Raw genomic sequence first — 18,739 nt, 5'->3', positions numbered from 1 at the left:
ATACACCCGCAGTTTTGACCACATGAGAACGCTGATTTCTAAATCAAAGGTTTGACACACCAGTATAACTTACTAACCTGAAATGATTCTAGAGTTCTTTCTGCAAGTTATCCTGAAGGACGTTTGTTCTAAATCTGGTTTCCAATATGGTAGTCACTAGCCACATGTAGCTATTTTTTAAAATTTTTATTTTATATTGGAACATAGTCGATTAACAATGTTGTATTAGTTTCAGGTGTACTGCAAAATGATTCAGTTATACATATACATGTATCCTTTTTCAAATCACGTGTAGCTATTTTGAATTAAACTAATTAAAATGAAATAAAATTAAAAATTCAGTCCCTCAGTCACACTAGCCTCCTTTCAAGTGCTGTATAACTACATGTGGCTAGCGGATGTCATACTGGATAGTGCAGAACATTTCCATCTCAAAGAAAATTCTATTGAACTGAGTTATTCTAAATCCTTATTACTCAAAAGGTGAGCCAGCAGCTTCAGCATGTGAGAGCTTGTTTGTCTTTTTCTTTTTTTTAATTTTTTGGCTGCACCGAGCAGCATGTGGGATCTTAGTTCCTCAACCAGGGATCAAACCAGCGCCCCCTGCAATGGAAGCGTGGAGTCTTAACCACTGGACAGCCAGGGAATTCTGAGAACTTGTTGAAAAGACAGAATCCATGCCCCACACCAAATGCACTGAATCAGAATCTCCATTTTTTTTAATTAATTTATTTTATTTATTTATTTTTGGTTGCTTTGGGTCTTCATTGCTGCACGCAGGCTTTCTCTAGTTGTGGTGAGCGGGGGCTACTCTTCGTTGCGCTGCGTGGGCTTCTCTTGTTGCCGAGCACGGGCTCTAGGCACGCGGGCTTCAGTAGTTGTGGCTCGAGGGCTCTAGAGCTCAGGCTCCGTAGTTGTGGCGCACTGGCTTAGTTGCTCCACAGCACGTGGGATCTTCCTGGACCAGGGATCGAACCCTTGTCCCCTGCATTGGCAGGCGGATTCTTAACTACTGCTCCACCAGGGAAGTCCTGGGAGTGCAGAGTCAACCACTGGACCACAAGGGAAGTCCCAAGAATCTTCATTTTTAACAAGTCTCCCAGGCGATTTGTGTACATAGTTTGAGGAGCATTGATCTAAATCAGTGTTTCCCAGACCTGGCTTGGTCATGAGAATCACCTAGTGCACTCATGAATCATTCAGGGTCCAGGGCCTTGCTCTAGATCTACTAAATTTGACTCTTCAGAACAGGTGCTTGGGAATCTGTATGTTTAATAAGCACTCTAAGTAATTCTTATTACTCTGGAATTGGGCACTGATATTTTTTCAGAACTCCCCAGGATTCTGATGGGCAGCCCAGGTTAAGAACCACTGCTATAAATTATTAGATCTCAAAACTACTTCCGGTCTTAAAATTGGGTATTAGATTTTTAAATAGATGAAAAATGAAATGACATTAAAAGTAAATCTAGGGACTTCCCTGGTGGTGCAGTGGTTAAGAATCCACCTGCCAATACAGGGGACACGGGTTCCAGCCCTGGTCCAGGAAGATCCCACATACCGCAGAGCAACTAAGCCCATGCGCCACAACTATTCAAGCCCATGTGCTCTAGAGTCCTTGCTCCGCAACAAGAGAAGCTACCGTAATGAGAAGCCCCTGCTAGCCACAACTAGAGAAAGACCACATGCAGCAACGAAGACCCAACGCAGCCCAAAAAAAACTAATCAATTAATTAATTTTTAAAAAGTAAATTTAACAGTCTATGCAGTTTAGAAACACAGCTAAAGAGCTTGTTCTGTATTCCATGAGCTAAAACAGGAAGCACTGATATAAAGTTTTGGCTACTTTGCCAATTTCTATGTTATATAATCAGAATTCTACATGGTACTTTTTTGGTTTTGTTATGTTTTATCTATTTTTTTTATGTCTTGGCTTTCTAAATAAAATGACTAGCTCGAGGATAAAAATAAGATTTTCTAATTTTTGGAGCCTACGACTCCTACCACAAAATATACACTTGTTGACTCATATTAACCGATAATGAGACCCAGATAAAACAAAGCCACAGTATTTTAATAGCAACAGCAGCAGATAAGAAAGCCCCAGAAAAAAGACTACCCACCCATGAAGAACTAACAGTCCTAAAGATATGAGTGGGTAACAAAAAGAGAAGTGTCAAAACATGATAGGGAAGTGTCCAGAATCAGAAAACAAAAGTTTGTTGTTTCTAAGATATTAATTTTATTATTATGCTTTATAACTTAACTTTTATAGCCCTAGATGCCTAGAGTAGAAAATAAGAAAGACTTAAAATTAATTAGTTAACTGTCCAACTTAAGAAGTTAAAAAAAAGAAAGAATAAACCCAAGGAAAGTAGAAGGAAAGAAAAAATAAAAAACAAGTGAGAATATCAATGAAATGAAAAACAAAGAATAGAGACTAGCAAAGCTGAAACTTGGTTCTTAAAACAACAACAACAACATTAGAAATGATTCATATAGTCAATCAGTTTTCCCCAGATTAATCTGTAGATTCAGTGCAATTCCAGTCAGAATTCCAATGGGTTTTTTTCAAGAATTCCGATAAGCTGATTATAAACTTTCTATCAAGCTTTCTCACCCTTGACAGTGTTGACATTTGGGGCTGAATAACTTTTGTCCTGGGAAGTTGTCCTGTGTGCATTGTAGGATGTTTTGTAGTATCCCTGGCCTCTACTTACTATATACTAGTAGAAAACCTACCCCCTACCCCATTGCAAGTTGTGACAATCAAAAATGACTACATGGGCTTCCCTGGTGGCTCAGTGGTTGAGAGTCCGCCTGCCGATGCAGGGGACACGGGTTCGTGCCCCGGTCCGGGATGATCCCACATGCCATGGAGCAGCTAGGCCCGTGAGCATTGGCCGCTGAGCCTGTGCATCCGGAGCCTGTGCTCCGCAATGGGAGAGGCCACAACAGTGAGAGGCCCGCGTACCGCAAGAAAAAAAAAAAGACTACAGACATTGCCAATGCGGTGGCAGGGGTGGGGGTGGGGGTGATAAAATCTCTTCCAGAAGAGAACAACAGCTTTATAGCTTTAAAGGGAAAGGACCAAAAATAGCCAGAATACTTCTACAGTAGAACAGACCTGGTCTCCCAGATCTCAGAACTAATTATGAAGCTATAGTAATTAGGACAACTATATGGTCCTAGAATAGACCATCAAACCCAGATATAGTCCTCCTTCCAAATTACAAACTAGGAGAAGATATTTTCAATCCACACAACTAGAATATATAAAGAGCTCCTACAAATAAATAAGAAAAGCACAAGCAATCAAATAGAAAAATGGGCAAAAGGCATTGTTATGGACTGAACGTTTGTGTCCCCCCAAAATGCATATGTTGAAATCCTAACCCTCAATGTGACGGTATTGGGAAGTGGAGCTTTTAGGAGGTGATTAGGTCATGAGGGTGGAGCCCTCATAAATGAGGTTAGTGCCTTTATAAAAGATACCCCAGAGGGCTCCCATGCGAGGATACAACAAGAAGATGATCATGTATGAATGTGGAAGTGGGTTCTCACCAGACACCAAATTGGCCAGTGCTTTGATCTTGGACTTCCTAGCCTCCTAGGAAGTCCAAGATCAGTGGACTTCCTAGATCAGTGAGAAATAAATTTCTGTTGTTTATAAGCCACCCAGTCCATGGTATCTGTTATAGCAGCCCAAAAGGACCAAGACAGGCAAGAACATACATTTCACAGAAGACAAAACACATATGACCAATTAGCATGTGAAAAGCTGTTAAATATCATTAATGATCAGGGAAATTCAAATCAAGACCAAAATAAGATACTATTTTCCACATATTAATTGGCAAAAATTTTAAAGTCTAACAATATCAAGTGTTGAAAATGATATATTTCAAAAGAATTGTTGCTGTTAGGTGTGTATATTGATATAATCATTATAGAAAATAGTTTCACCTTATATCATGAAGTTGAACAGTCACATGCTCTATGATACAGTAATTCTATTCCGAAATTTATCCCAGAGAAACTCTTACACATGTATACTTGGAGACGTATATGATCATAGTAGCATTGTTCACTATAGCGAAAATCTGAAAATAACTCAAATATGCATCAATAGAAGACGGGATTGATCAACTGTAATATATTCATACAATAGAATATTATAGCCAGTCAAAATGAGTAAGCTATAGCAACACATACCAACAAGGACAAATCTTAGCAACATAATATTAAGTGAAAAGAGTAAGTGCAAATATGTCATACAACTTGATACACTTTTTAAAAGTTAGAAACAACTAAAATTAAAAATGGACTTTTAGGTCTGAATATAGATGAGATCAAGGAAAGCAAGAGGAAGATCTAAATAGACATTTCTCCAAAGAAGATATACAGATGGCCAAAAAGCACATGAAAAGATGCTCAACATCACTAGTTATTAGAGAAATGCAAATCAAAACTACAGTGAGGTATCACCTCACACTGGTCAGAATGGCCATCATCAAAAAACCTACAAACAATAAATGCTGGGGACTTCCCTGGTGGTGCAGTGGTTAAGAATCCGCCTGCCAATGCAGGGGTCATGGGTTCGAGCCCTGGTCCGGGAAGATCCCACATGCAGTGGAGCAACTAAGCCTGTGCGCCACAACTACTGAAGCCCGCACGCCTACAGCCCGTGCTCCACAACACGAGAAGCCACTGCAGTGAGAAGCCCGCACACCACAAGGAAAACTAGCCCCCACTCACCGCAACTAGAGAAAGCCCACACACAGCAATAAAGACCCAACGCAGCCATAAATAAATAAACAAACAAATAAATAAAATTATTTTAAAAAATAAATCAATGCTGGAGAGGGTGTGGAGAAAAGGGAACCCTCCTACACTGTTGGTGGGAATGTAAATTGGTACAGCCACTATGGAGAACAGTATGGAGGTTCCTTAAAAAACTAAAAATAGAACTACCATATGACCCAGCAATCCCACTAGTGGGCATATACCCTGAGAAAACCATAATCCGAAACAATACATGCACCCCAGTGTTCAATGTAGCACTATTTACAATAGCCAGGACATGGAAGCAACCTAAATGTCCATCGACAGAGGAATGGATAAAGAAGATGTGGCACATATATATACCATGGACTATCACTCAGCCATAAAAAAAGAACAAAATAATGCCATTTGCAGCAACATGGATGGACCTAGAGATTATCATACTGAGTGAAGTAAGTCAGACACAGAAAGACAAATAGCATATGATAATCGTTTATATGTGGAATTTTTTAAAAAGGGTAAAAATGAACTTATTTACAAAACAGAAGTAGAGTTATGGATGTAGAAAACAAACTTATGGTTACCAGGGGGTAAGGAGGGGCAGGGATAAATTGACATATACACACTACCATATATTAAATACATAAGTAATAAGAACCTGCTGTATAGCACAGGGAACTCTACTCAATACTCCGTAATGGCCTATATGGGAAAAGAATCTAAAAAAATAAAAAAAATAAAAAAAATAAAAAGAGTGGATACATGTATATGTATAACTGATTCACTTTGCTGTACACCGGAAACTAACACAACACTGTAAATCAACTATAGTCCAATAAAAATTTAAAAAAAATAAAAGGAAAGCAAGAGAATGACTAACAAAGGATTCAGATGCTTAGCTCAGCTCAGGAGGAGCAGAGTGATGAAACAGCTGAAGACCACATAGCTGGATGTACGTTGTTGTACAAGTCCTAGCTTTCATATTAGATGGTAGGTTCACTGCTGCTTACTTAATTGTAAATTTTATTAGATAGATGGATGGATAGACAGACATAGTAGTTAGAAAGTGTCATGAATGGAATAATGATGAGAGTAGTCCTGAACCAAGGATTAAAATTAATCCAAATCTGTGTATCTAAGGTCCATTAAAAACATGTCACATATAAAATATTTCATAATTAAAGAAAATAAGAAAGCACACACTCACTTGAACCTGTGCATGTATTTCTGAAAAACTGTACACAACATTTTTTTTTGGCAGTGGAACAGAATCAAATTCCAAATGTCTTACTGGACCTTGTCTTTTGTTGCTATTTTTGTTTTTATGAGCAACCCTATAACAAATTTTTCTGTAAGGTAAATAACCACTCTGCTGTGCATATAGTTATCTCCTAATTTACATATTTAGTAAGTTTCCGCTTTCAGCCACGCTCTGACCTCTCTATCTCTGTCTGTCTGTCTGTCTGTCTGTCTCTCTCTCTCTCTATATATATATATACATATAAATCCTCTACATATATAATCTCCTTCATACAAATAGCTACCCAGGGGACCTCCCACAACTTTCCTCTCCCAACTTTGACAGATAGGGTTTCCATCCCCTCAACCCAGCTTACCCTTCTCCAGCCTAGCATCTCTCTCACACTTCACTGGTCCCGGCTTCTCATCGCATCTCATTGCCTGTTCAGGTCTATGCTTTTTTCTTTTTTTGCGGTACGCGGGCCTCTCACTGTTGTGGCCTCTCCCGTTGCGGAGCACAGGCTCCGGACGCACAGGCTCAGCGGCCATGGCTCACGGGCCCAGCCACTCCACGGCACGTGGGATCTTCCCGGACCGGGGCACGAACCCGTGTCCCCTGCATCGGCAGGCGGACTCTCAACCACTGCGCCACCAGGGAAGCCTGGTCTATGCTTTTTGAATGCACAGCTCCTTCTCCATCCCCAACAACCACACCCCAGTCCCTATTTCTTCACTCGAGACCAGGCCTATTCCTTTCTTCACTCAACAAATATTTACAAATATACTTTCACTATATTCAATGCACTGAATTAGGTACAATGGGAGATATAATGTGAACCAAAGAAGCCCTGCCTCAGGAACATGCAGACCAGTGGAGGAGATGACACACATACAGCAGAAATAATTACAAGGGAGAAAGTAATGTGTCAAGTCTTGGACACAGCCATAAAATCAACACTGATCCAGATCCCAGGATGAATGTGACCTAAGGCAGGAAGCACTTAACAGTCTCCAGTCACCTGCAAGGCTGGACATAGGCATTCATCTGCCTTTTCGCATTATTTGGTTCTGACTTTGTCACTGCACCCTAGGTCCTGTTCTGGAAACTTGCTTAACATCTCAGTCCCCTACTAGGGGCTCCACACCTTGTCATTCAATTCTACCTTGGCCTCCGCCCCTCGTTTTTGGTTCTAGTAACTTTTACAGTATGATATCTTTTCATTAGCCTGGGGTCCATGCAAGAACTGGGGAACTGCCCCTAACCTGCAGCTACTAGATGGGATATAGAGAAAGGTGGGATCAAAATCAGAATCAGGGTCCAGTCAGGAAACGGGAACCACACCAGCGATTGGAACAGGGAAAACTGAATATAAAGAATTGTTAACTTGGCAAAGGGTGGTTAACTACTGAAATATAGAGAACTGAAAGGTGTAACAGAAATAACACTGCGGGGATTCCCTGGTGGCGCAGTGGTTAAGAATCTGCCTGCCAATGCAGGGGACACGGGTTCGAGCCCTGGTCCGGGAAGATCCCACATGCTGCAGAACAACTAAGCCCATGCACCAGAACTACTGAGCCTGAGCTCTAGAGCCTGTGAGCCACAACTGCTGAAGACTGCGCACCTAGAGCCCGTGCTCCGCAACAAGAGAAGCCACCGCAATGCGAAGCTCACGCACTGCAACAACGAGTAGTCCCCGCTCGCCGCAATTAGAGAAAGCCCGCGCACAGCAACGAAGACCCAACGCAGCCAAAAATAAATAAATAAAATAAATTTAAAAAAAGAAAGAAAGAAAGAAGTAACACTGCGGAAAGAGGCTACCACTTCCAGGGCTGAGGGAAAAGTAAACAAAGAAGGAACTTAGAAAATTCGAGGATGTTCACCCCCCTCCACTCCCACTCCCCCAGAGCTGAGATTCAAACCTCTAGGTGATAGTGCGACAGCTGCAGGAACACATCAATCCACCGCCAGAAGGAGGAAGAAACCCACTGGAGGCGGCTAGGCAGAACTGTAAGAGCAGCGCCCTGCCGAGAGAACGCCACAGCGACCACTTGCTCACAGCAGTGGGAAGAAACAAATAAGCAAACCGGAAGCAGAAAAGTCCTCTGGCGCCCCCTATTGGCAGAGCCTAACATGGAGCCAGTTGCCAAAGGAGAAAACAGGGTTTGCAGAGACCAGCTCTGGTACTATTGTACAAAGTAGGAAAAAGAAGGTTGGGTTTGGAGCCAACAGTCAATAAATTAGTAACTGAGACACTGGTATTCATCTAAACTTAGATGTGGGAATAAGGGAAGTTAGACAAGAAACAGGATAAGCTTGAAATCGCAAGTAGGAATCTTTGGCCACCAATCAAAGCCTGACAAAACTCCATTAACCTCATTGGCAAGCAGGGAAATGTAAATTAAAGCCACAGTGGGATACCACTACAAACCCACCAGGTTGGCAAAAATGTTAATTTGCAGTCTTTTAAAAGAATGCCAATTATACATCAATAAAAAGGTATTTTAAAAAAAAAGACTGACCTTATCAGGTTTTGAGAATAAAGTGGAGCATAGGAACTCTCATACACCCACTGGTGGGAGTATAAATTAGTACAAATGCTTTAGAGAACAGTTTGGCATTATCTAATAAAGTGGAAGATAAACATAGCCTATGGCCCAGCAGTTCTACTTCTATGTATATACCCCAGAAGAACTTGTGCATGCACATCATAAACAAATAAACTTTTAAGAATGTTCATGGCAACATGATTTGTAATAGCCCCCAAAATGAAAACCCAAGTCCATCTATAGTAAAATAGAAATATATATTGTGGTATAATCATTCAATGGAATACTCAATAGCAACGAAAATACACAGCTACACACTGTGATGTGGATGAAGCCTCAAAAACATAATGTTAAAAAAAAGAAGTGGGACTTCACTGGTGGTCCAGTGGCTAAGACTCTGTGCTCTCAATGCAGGGGGCCCGGGTTCGATCCCTGGTCAGGGAACTAGATCACACATGTCACAACTAAGAGTTTGCATGCCGCCACTAAAGATCCCACATGCCACAACTAAAACCCAGCACAGCCAAATAAATAAATAAATATTTTTAAAAAATAAAAGAAGAAGAGAGAGAGAAAGATAACCCAAATGGTATGATTCCATTCAGACAATACTCAATCCAGGATGCATACCTAGGGGTAAAACAAAACAAAGAAACTTGAAAAACAAGGACATGATTATCAGGAGCTAGGAGTTACTTCTGGGGAGGTTGGGGGTCATGGTCAAGTAGGTTGCATGTGGAGAACGTCTGTCAGTTTCTATTTTATTGACATGGGTGACAGTTACCCTGTATTTGGTTTTGGGTTTAAAATACATGTGTTTGTCATACATTTTATATGTATATTATATTTCATAATTTTAAAAGAGAAAGCACAAAAAAGCAAGAAACATTGTCTGTAATCCACCACTTGGGAATACAAATAGTTTATTTTTTAATGGATTTCCTTCCTGTTCTTCTCTTTTCCTGGGCATAAATACCCTTTTTTTGCTTCGTGTGTTTTTACAAAATTGAAATAATGCCGCAAAACTTACAAAATCGAGATCAAAACTGGTTTTTTCTCTTTATGAATATTTTGCCCTAATCTTATTGGAGTTCTTTGAAAGACCAATGTCCTATAGTGGTAGAGGCAGAAGACATTGTGTAGGAGGTTGTCTGGGTGATGGGCAAGGTACTGGAGAAGGCAGCTTACTTTTCTTTTTTAAGAAGCTTAGAATACCTAATGTCTTTTAGAATGAGTGCAACCAACACGTCATGTGTATTTGGGTTAAATAGGACTTTGTATGCGGACCTAACCATTGACCCAACAAAATATGCTGAAACCTGGTACATTTGGAGAACAGTGAAAAGTTAATTGAGAGTGAAGCATTGGATATGTAGGAAGTGGCAGAAAATTTGTCTGAAGTGGTAGATGGAGCCAGATTGTGAAGGGTTTTCTAATGTTAATGATATTGGATTTGGATTAATCCTATAGGTAACAGGTAGCCAGGAGAGCGGTTTTTTTTTTTTTTTCTTTTTAAAAAATTTAATTAAATTTGTGATACACTGAAAAAAAATTTAAATACATTTTTAATTTTAGTATAGTTTCAGATCTCCATAAAAGTTGTGAAGATAGTACAGAAAGTTCTCATATACCGCATACCCAGTTTTCCCTATTGTTAACAACTTACATTGGTAAGGTACATTTGTCACAACTAATGAACCAATACTGATGCATTATTATTATAAACTACAACCCATGGTTTATTCAGATTTCCTTAGTTTTTACTTAATGTCTTTTTTCTGTTCCAAAATCCCATCCAGGAGACCATATCACATTTAGTCATCATGTCTCCTTAGTCTCCTCTTCTCTATGACAGTTTCTCAGACTTTTTGTGGTTTTGATGACCTTGACAGTTTTGAGGAGGACTGGTCAGGTATTTTGTAGAATGTCCCTCCACTGGAATTTGTCTTGTGCTTTTCTCATGATTAGATAGGGTTATGCATTTCTGTCAAGAAGACCACAGAGGTAAAATGTCATTATTATCACATTATATTAAGGGAACATACTATCAACATGGCTTATCACTGGTGTTGTTGACCTTGATCAACTGGCTGAATAGTGTTTACCAGGTTTCTCTACTATAAAGTTATTCCTCTCACCCCTGATCCCCCACAATTTCCATACTATACTCTTTGGAGAGAAGTAATTTAGTGCAGCCTGCTCTCAAGAGGGGGGTGTGTGTGTGAGTGTGTGTGTGTGTGTGTCAAGCTCCACCTTCTTGAGGGTGGAGTATCCACATAAATTATTTGCAATTCTTCTGCATGGGAGATTTGTCTCTTCTTCAGGGAAGAATTTTAAGCAAAGAAATTGTACTGTCAGATTTGGTTTGGGGAGGGAAAATTTAACAGCAGTGTGAAGAAGGGGGTAGAGTAGGGAAAGGCAGAGGACCAAAGGATCAGATAAGACACTCTTGGGACAGACTAGGCCAGAGACACAGAAGTGGTCCTGGGAATAGAGAAGAGGGTCCTACAGGATTTGTGGAGGGGGTGGGAGGGAGGAGACAAAATGCCAGAAGTGGAGAGAATAATAAGTCCATGTTCAGTTTAACTGAGATGTCAAGGAAGAAGTATCAAGTAGCTTGAGAGAATTCTTAGTGAAGAGCTTTGATCACAGGTAGAGTTAAAACGTTGGCAGTGGTAAGCTGGCACCTCAAAGGTGAAGCCGTAGGAAGAGCTGGGATCATCCAAGGAGAACACATATTTGAAGAAGAAAAGAGGAACAAAGGAAGAAATTCTGGAAACACCAATTATGTGGAACAATGTTTGCCAAGTTCCAAATCAATAGCTGAATAATTTTGGAACATTCATGCATTTGCTTGCACCAGTTCAAGAAATGGCTAATAATCAAGAACATATTTTGGTACTGCTTTCTCTCTTTATGTAATTCAGAAAACTTTTCATGTGGATGTTATAAAGAGACATAGTTCATCCAAAAATGTATGAAGCATGCCAGTGTAATTTTTGTATGTAGAGTACCAGTAAAAAAAAAAAAAATCAAGATTTGTGGGTTCTTTTTCAGATCAAAACAAATACTATTGCTCAGAGCAGGAATTAAAGAAAATACAAAGTTAGAGATTTAAGAGTAGACTCTGCTTTTTAAACTATTCTTTTAATAAATTTTAAATTGTGTAATATTTAAGACATTCAAGAATGATGAATTAGAAGTGGTAAAAATAATCATTTTTGTCTTTTTCCCTATTTAAAGGAAAGTTTTCAAAGTTTCACATTAAAATGCTATTTGCCTTGCATGTTTTTGTAGTTTAACTCAACTAAATCTCTGGAGAATAGAAGATATTGTAGAAAAAGTGTCATATCATGGAAAAAAACATTAGACTAGTTATCAGAAAACCCAGGATCCATTTCTGATTCTCTTACTAATTGGGCAGTCATACGGCACTTGGCATTTCTGGGTCTCGGTTTCCTCATCGATAAAAATGAGGTGGGGGGGATCCACCTACCCATCCAAAGATAGTTGAAAGGCTGAAAAGAAACAGATGAGACTACTTGAGAAAATATAAAACACTATAAAAAACAAGACATTATTATTATTATTGAAAAAATTCTGAGAGCATATTAAGGAAAAGAATAAGGACTGGAATATCAAGAAGAGAAAGATAAGAAAGCCTCAGCGTTTACTATTCCTTCATTCATTCCATTTATTGAGCACAACTACCATGGAATATTGTTTGGCGCTGAGGAACTCTGAGTTTTGAAAGGCCGGTAAACAAGTAAACTGATACCTACAGAAGTAAGGAAGGTCTACTATGAGAAAAGTGACTAATTCTGCCTGGGAAAATAAAAGTAGGCTTCTCAGAGGAGGTGACATTTGAACTGGATCTTGATAGATGAATTGGAGTTTTCAGGAGAGAAAATTTCGGGCAAGAGACAAAGAAGTCGCTATAGCCCCTATAAAGGACTGAGGGGAAAAATGTACAAATATATCATAGAGTTTTGTAAGGGTGGGCAAGGTGAGTTTGGGGCTTTATGAGACACTCAGCGAACACGCAAATGACTTGTCTCATCAGGATGTAGATGAGTGGTTTTTTTTTTTAAGCTCTTTTGTAAAAGGACTTAAGTCTAATCGGTTTCAAAATTCTGTACATGTGGCAGACTCCAGGCTGGAAGGCCTACTGACAAAGGCTATTTGTATAACTAATTTGTGTTGTATTTTTCACATTAAAAAAATCCTTATAATAGTTTAAATGATAAGGATTTTGATGAACAGTGAAAACGTTTACTAGTCACACCTTGATCAGATTAATGTCATGCTCTTTTTCTTTTCAAGTTAAAAGATGTTATATTTCATTTCTCTAGTTAAAAAATATGCATTAGACAAGCCATAGCAATCAAGCCACCCCTCCTTTCCTAGCTACAAAGTTAGCTTCACACAAAACTTTCACTCACACAAATACTTTCTTAATGGTCTGGGAGCAGTGAAAAACATTTTTCTAAAAGCAACCTAAAAGTTGCTGAAAAGTTAGACATTCTCCTCTGTGCTCTTTTGTGCTTAAATTCTAATAATGGTAAGAGTTTGCCCACCTGTCAGAATAAAAGCAAAGCTAACATTTGATGACATTCAATTAAATACGAAAAGGCTGAGATAACTCAGTTTCCTAGTCTAAAGGAGGTACTTAATGGATGGCTAGAGAGCAATCAAAATTAACATAGAAAGACTCCTAAACATAGACCCAAGATCAAAAAGAAATGAATACTATTAGAAATTCACCAGAATCTAGACCCCATGGGGAGGGTTGGCTGACAGAAAGTATCCCAGGATACACCAGTGTGGTGTGATTTAAGAAAGACTGATGCTAAGATTATAATCCTTTCTCAACCTAAAATATAAAGGAAAATTTCCAGTAAACCTGGGAACTATAATGTGTACAATGAGATTTTGTAATGACAAATGCAAGCAGAGAACGGACCTTGCGGATTCTTTAACAAAAGAAGAGGGTTAAATCTCAGAACTAGAATTTAATAATACCCAACTAGAGATAACACTTCACCAGATATCAAAATGTTCTCTACAATAAGGTACTGATGAAGAAACCAAATCAATGAAACAGGATAAGGAGTTTGGAAATAGACTCATATATGTGAAAAGTTAGCCTACGATAAAGGTGGTATTTCAAAGGACAGCCTGGTCAGAAGTGTTGGAATGATTAGCTATCCATTGGGGGAAAAAAGGACTCCTACTCCACACGATAAACAAAAAGGAATTCCAGATGGATTGAGGGTGTAACTGTAAAAATTAAAATCTCTGAAAACAGTAAAAGTATACATATGGGAACATGTTTGTAAACCTGATGAAGAGTTGTTCATCCTAAGGAAGAAAAGAGTTCACAAACCATCAAGGGAAATATTCATAATTTTGACTAAGTAATAACTAAACCTTCTGTCCCATTTTAAAAGACACTAAAGGTTTAAAGACAGACTGTAGACTAGTACAAAATATTTGTAACACAAATTACAGTCACATAATTAATTTCCATAATATATAAAGAACCAGAGTTTAAGAAAAAAGATTACCACTTATGCATAGATGACTTACACACACATTTTTATGCTCATTCCAGGCCTCTCTTGTGAGTGCCAGACATCTGTACTCACCTTCTACTTGACATCTCTTGCATGACTCAAAGGCTCTTCAAACTCATCTGGCCTTAAACTGAATTTATGATCTTCCCACACGTACCGGGTCTTCTCCAACATTCTTTTTTCTCCGTGAAAATATCAATCTACCATTTTTATTTTTTCAATTGGAGTTGAAAGAATCAATTGATCCTACCAGTGCTCTGAGTATCAAGTCTATCAATTGATTCCCAGAATCAATCAACCAGAAAGCTACGAGTCAACCTTGGTGTCTCCCTCTCTGTCATCCATCATTTCCAATCCTTCACTAAGCCTTGTCAATTGCACCTCCTTAATAGTTTTTAAGTCCATCCACTTCACTCTATCTCCAGCAGTACCTCCCTCATCCAAGTCATCTGACCTTGGCTACTGCAATAGCTTCCTAGCTGGTCCCCATATATCCACTCTGTCCTCCTAGATTCCTGTTCTTCTCAATGTAGTCTAAGTGATCTACTCAAAAGCAAATCTACTCTTACCACTCAGACTCTGGTCTTTAAATGCCACTCTCCATTAAAAGGAACCAGGACTCCATGGAGAAATGGCTGATTCCTGGTCAGCGGCATGAAATGCATGAGATAACCCTTTTCCTGCCAGGTAGCAAGAAAGCTATCAAAGACTAAGAAGTCTGTCAGAAGGAAACAGGAAGAAAAAAAAAAAAAGCAGGAACCACCTTGAGTGGTCCCCATTGGCCTAAAAGGAGACAATCTGGGCATAAAACATAATGATAGAATGGATTAAAACACATTGAGTGTATAAAATCCATGAGTTCGAATTGATAATATGAAAAGAGAAAGCCAAAACAAACAAATAGACTTACTAGTTGCCATTGGAAGTAGCTCGGTCATCAACACCTTGCTTTGAAAACTGGTAATGAAGGGGAAAGGATTAGTCTTTATTAAGAATAATAATCCTGTTTTAGGATTGCCAAATAGTCCTGATTGGTGGAAAAAAGTTCCCCACAGAAGAATTACAACTAATAAGCACAAGAGGAATGACAGAATTATAAAATCTCCACTTTTGACATGCCTAATGAAATAACTGATACAGATAATTATCATCAAGGGGCGATAAAACCATTACAGGAAAGGCGGCCGTGGAACTAGACGATATCAGGAGACCAAAGTATCACGTCATTGATCACTCACTGTAAAGGACAAGCATCTTTACAATGGATGGATCAGACTGTCATCACCTGAACCCAGTGTTCAGTCTAAAAGAGGGATGACAGACATTTTATGCCTCTTGATGTGATCAAGATGAAGTACATAGAATTGCCTATGAAATGCTGTGTTCTCCAAACCATTGAGCCTTAATCCAATCGAGCCTTTAGATCTAACTTCTACTTTAGAGGAAATATGAGGGATAGAGGAAAAAATTAAACACATAATGAGGAAGTAACCAGACTAATTCAGAGGGTTAAATATTCCATGAGACAACTCACCTGGTTTCCTCCAAAAGTCAAGGCATGAAACAAAAAGAGGGAGCGAAGACTGTTGTAAAGTAAAAGAGATTTAAAAGGCTTAATAGGGCTTCCCTGGTGGTGCAGTGGTTAAGAATCCACCTGCCAGCGCAGGGGACACGGGTTTGAGCCCTGGGCCGGGAAGATCCCACATGCCGTAGAGCAACTAAGCCCATGTGCCACAACTACTGAACCTGCGCTCTAGAGCCCGTGAGCCACAACTACTGAAGCCCACGTGCCACAATCACTGAAGCCCGCATGCCTAGAGCCCGTGCTCCTCAATAAGAGAAGCCACCTCAATGAGAAGCCCACGTACCACAACGAAGAGTAGCCCCCGCTCGCAGCAACCAGAGAAAAGCCCGCGCACAGCAACGGAGACCCAACGCAGCCAAAATAAATAAATAAAATAAAATAATAAATTAGATAAATTTAAAAAAATAATAAAAGGCCTAATGAACACAATGTGTGGACCTTATTTAGATCCTAATTCCAAAAAACCAACGGTAACAAAAGGCATTTTTTTTAGACTATTGAGGAATATAGAGTAGGTATTAGATGATGTTAAGGAATTATTGTTAATTTTATTAGATGTGATAATGGTATTGTGGTTACTTGAGAAATTGTGGTTTATTTTTTGAAAAATCCTTATATACAAATGATGGAGATGTATGACTTTGGCAAACAGTTTGACAGTTTCCTTTTATTTATTTATTTATTTTTGGCTGTGTTGGGTCTCCATTGCTGTGTGCGGCCTTTCTCTAGTTGCGGCGAACGGGGGCTACTCTTTGTTGCGGTGTGTGGGCTTCTCACTGCGGTGGCTTCTCGTTGCGGAGCACGGGCTCCAGGTGTGAGGACTTCAGTAGTTGTGGCTCACAGGCTCTAGAGCGCAGGCTCAGTAGTTGTGGTGCACGGGCTTAGTTGCTCCGCGGCCTGTGGGATCTTCCCGGACCAGGGCTTGAACCCATGTTCCCTGCATTGGCAGGCGGAGTCTTAACCACTGTGCCACCAGGGAGGTCCCAAGAAATTGTTCTTATTTATTAGATATGCACACTGAAGTTTTCAGAGGTAAAATGTCATAATGTATGGGATTTATTTTTAAATATTTCAATTTTAAAAAGTGAGAGAGAGAGACGCCTTGCAGACACTGCTGCCCCTGAGCCTCCTGCGCCGCCCAGTCATGGTCAACCCCACCGTGTTCTTCAACATCGCTATGGATGGCAAGCCCTTAGGCCGCATCTCCTTGGAGCTGTTTGCAGACAAATTTCCAAAGACAGAAGAGAACTTCCATGCTCTGAGCACTGAGGAGAAAGGATTTGGTTATAAAGGTTCCCGTTTTCACAGAATAATTCCGGGATTTATGTGCCAGGGTGGTGACTTCAGATGCCATAATGGCACTGGTGGCAAGTCCATCTATGGGGAGAAATTTGATGATGAGAATTTCCTCCTGAAGCATACGAGTCCTGGCATCTTGTCCATGGCAAATGCTGGCCCCAACACAAATGGTTCCCAGTTTTTCATCTGCACTGCCAAGACTGAGTGCTTGGATGGCAAACATGTGGTCTTTGGCAAGGTAAAGGAGCACATGAATATTGTGGAAGCCATGGAGTGCTCTGGGTCCAGAAATTGCAAGACCAGCAAGAAGATCACCATTGCTGACTGTGGACAAATCTAATAAATTTGACTTGTATTTTATCTTAACCACCAGACCATTCCTTCTGTAGCTCAGGAGAGCACCCCTTCAACCTCATCTGCTCAAAATATCCTATAATCTTTGTGCTCTTGAAAAGGAGCAGGACCCTATGGTCCTTGCCGCCCCCCCTCCATGTCCTCAGCCTGCCTTTTGTCTGTGAAAAACTTTAGCCAAAGAATAAGTTTCATCAGAGAAGTGAGAAAATGCAGAAACAAAGGAAAACCGTCAAAGGAGACCAAATAATAATAGTTTAGTCATTAAGCAATGTCAAGGACCTTTAGTTCCTCCTTAAGGGCTATAGATCATGTTCTGAGCAGTATCCTGTGAGCTGCCTTATAGATACTGAGACCCCCACCAGGTGGAAGACCCCCACCAGGCTGTAGCCATGACATAAGCTGCCACAATTCTTACTGGCCTCAAAGAAATGGAAACAAACCGATCCTGGAACTGAAGATTAACTGTACTGTAGTGGAATAACTGAGGACATGGAAAGGAGACGTGACCCATGAGCCCACCCCCAGCAAACTGGGGGCTGGCGAATAAGCCAGAACTGCAAACAGTCCTGATTGCTTTGAGCCCCCCCCACCCCCCGGCAAACCGGGAGCCTGCAAAGAAGCATTGAGTGCTTTGGGCACTGATCCATGAGATGTCCTCAGTATAATCAGAATGGTGGGAACACAAGGAAATGTCCTTGTGCTACTTCAGTATAATCAGAATAATGGTGGGAACTTTGTGCTGCTTTTGCGCTCAAGGACGAAGCACGGCAGGTGCTCAAGAAAGCCAATTATTGCTTGTATAATCAATAAAAACATAGTTGCTGCTTTGGCATTTCTGAAATGTTAAGAAAACAAGTCTTAAAGTGTAAACCTAGATAATGCTTAAATAAAAGCTACCACAGCAGGACAGACGGCGCTGTTTTGCCTGAGCGAGCGGCAGCCCTCTACTGCTGTGCTTCGGCACAATTCATCTCGTGTGACGAGCTTACTTTCGGCCCTGTCATAAGATAAACTACAACACTGTACCTAAAACAATCGAGATGATGCTGGTCAGACCACTGACGACCAGTTTCAAGATGACTGTCAGAGCTGACTGTATTGTTTCTGCAGGTAGCCCCCTCTCTCTGTCTATAAAAGCTCTTGTCCCCTGATTGTCAGGGGGGCAGTTGGCCTTTGGACAGGTATGCACCCCCCGCCCCTCCCCCGCCCAGTTGCCACACTCCGAAATAAAGCAAACTTTCCTTTCCTACCAACACTTGTCTCTTGAGAATTGGCTTTCAAGCGGCGAGCAGCCGGACCTGGGCTCGGTAACACTCTCACTGCAGTTCTTTCAGTTCCATATTTTCCTTATCCC

The 18,739-nt window shown here is 40.3% G+C and overlaps 1 protein-coding gene and 1 pseudogene across 1 annotated transcript in view; one reads left to right on the top strand and one right to left on the bottom strand.

Moving 5' to 3' along the window:
* The window catches only part of SCML2 (Scm polycomb group protein like 2), a 108,818-nt gene extending 100,751 nt beyond the window's left edge, over window positions 1–8,067 (bottom strand). The window contains exon 1 of the mRNA XM_060292585.1: window positions 7,945–8,067. The gene's annotated coding sequence lies outside the window, so the exon portion shown is untranslated. The remainder of the gene's footprint in view (window positions 1–7,944) is intronic.
* An 8,770-nt stretch (window positions 8,068–16,837) lies between these two features.
* On the top strand, window positions 16,838–17,371 carry LOC115845635 (peptidyl-prolyl cis-trans isomerase A pseudogene; annotated as a pseudogene).
* Window positions 17,372–18,739: the final 1,368 nt, after the last annotated feature.

Source organism: Globicephala melas, chromosome X (genome assembly GCF_963455315.2).
Source record: "Globicephala melas chromosome X, mGloMel1.2, whole genome shotgun sequence".
Classification (NCBI taxonomy): domain Eukaryota; kingdom Metazoa; phylum Chordata; class Mammalia; order Artiodactyla; family Delphinidae; genus Globicephala; species Globicephala melas.
This window is presented reverse-complemented; position numbering and strand designations above follow the sequence as displayed.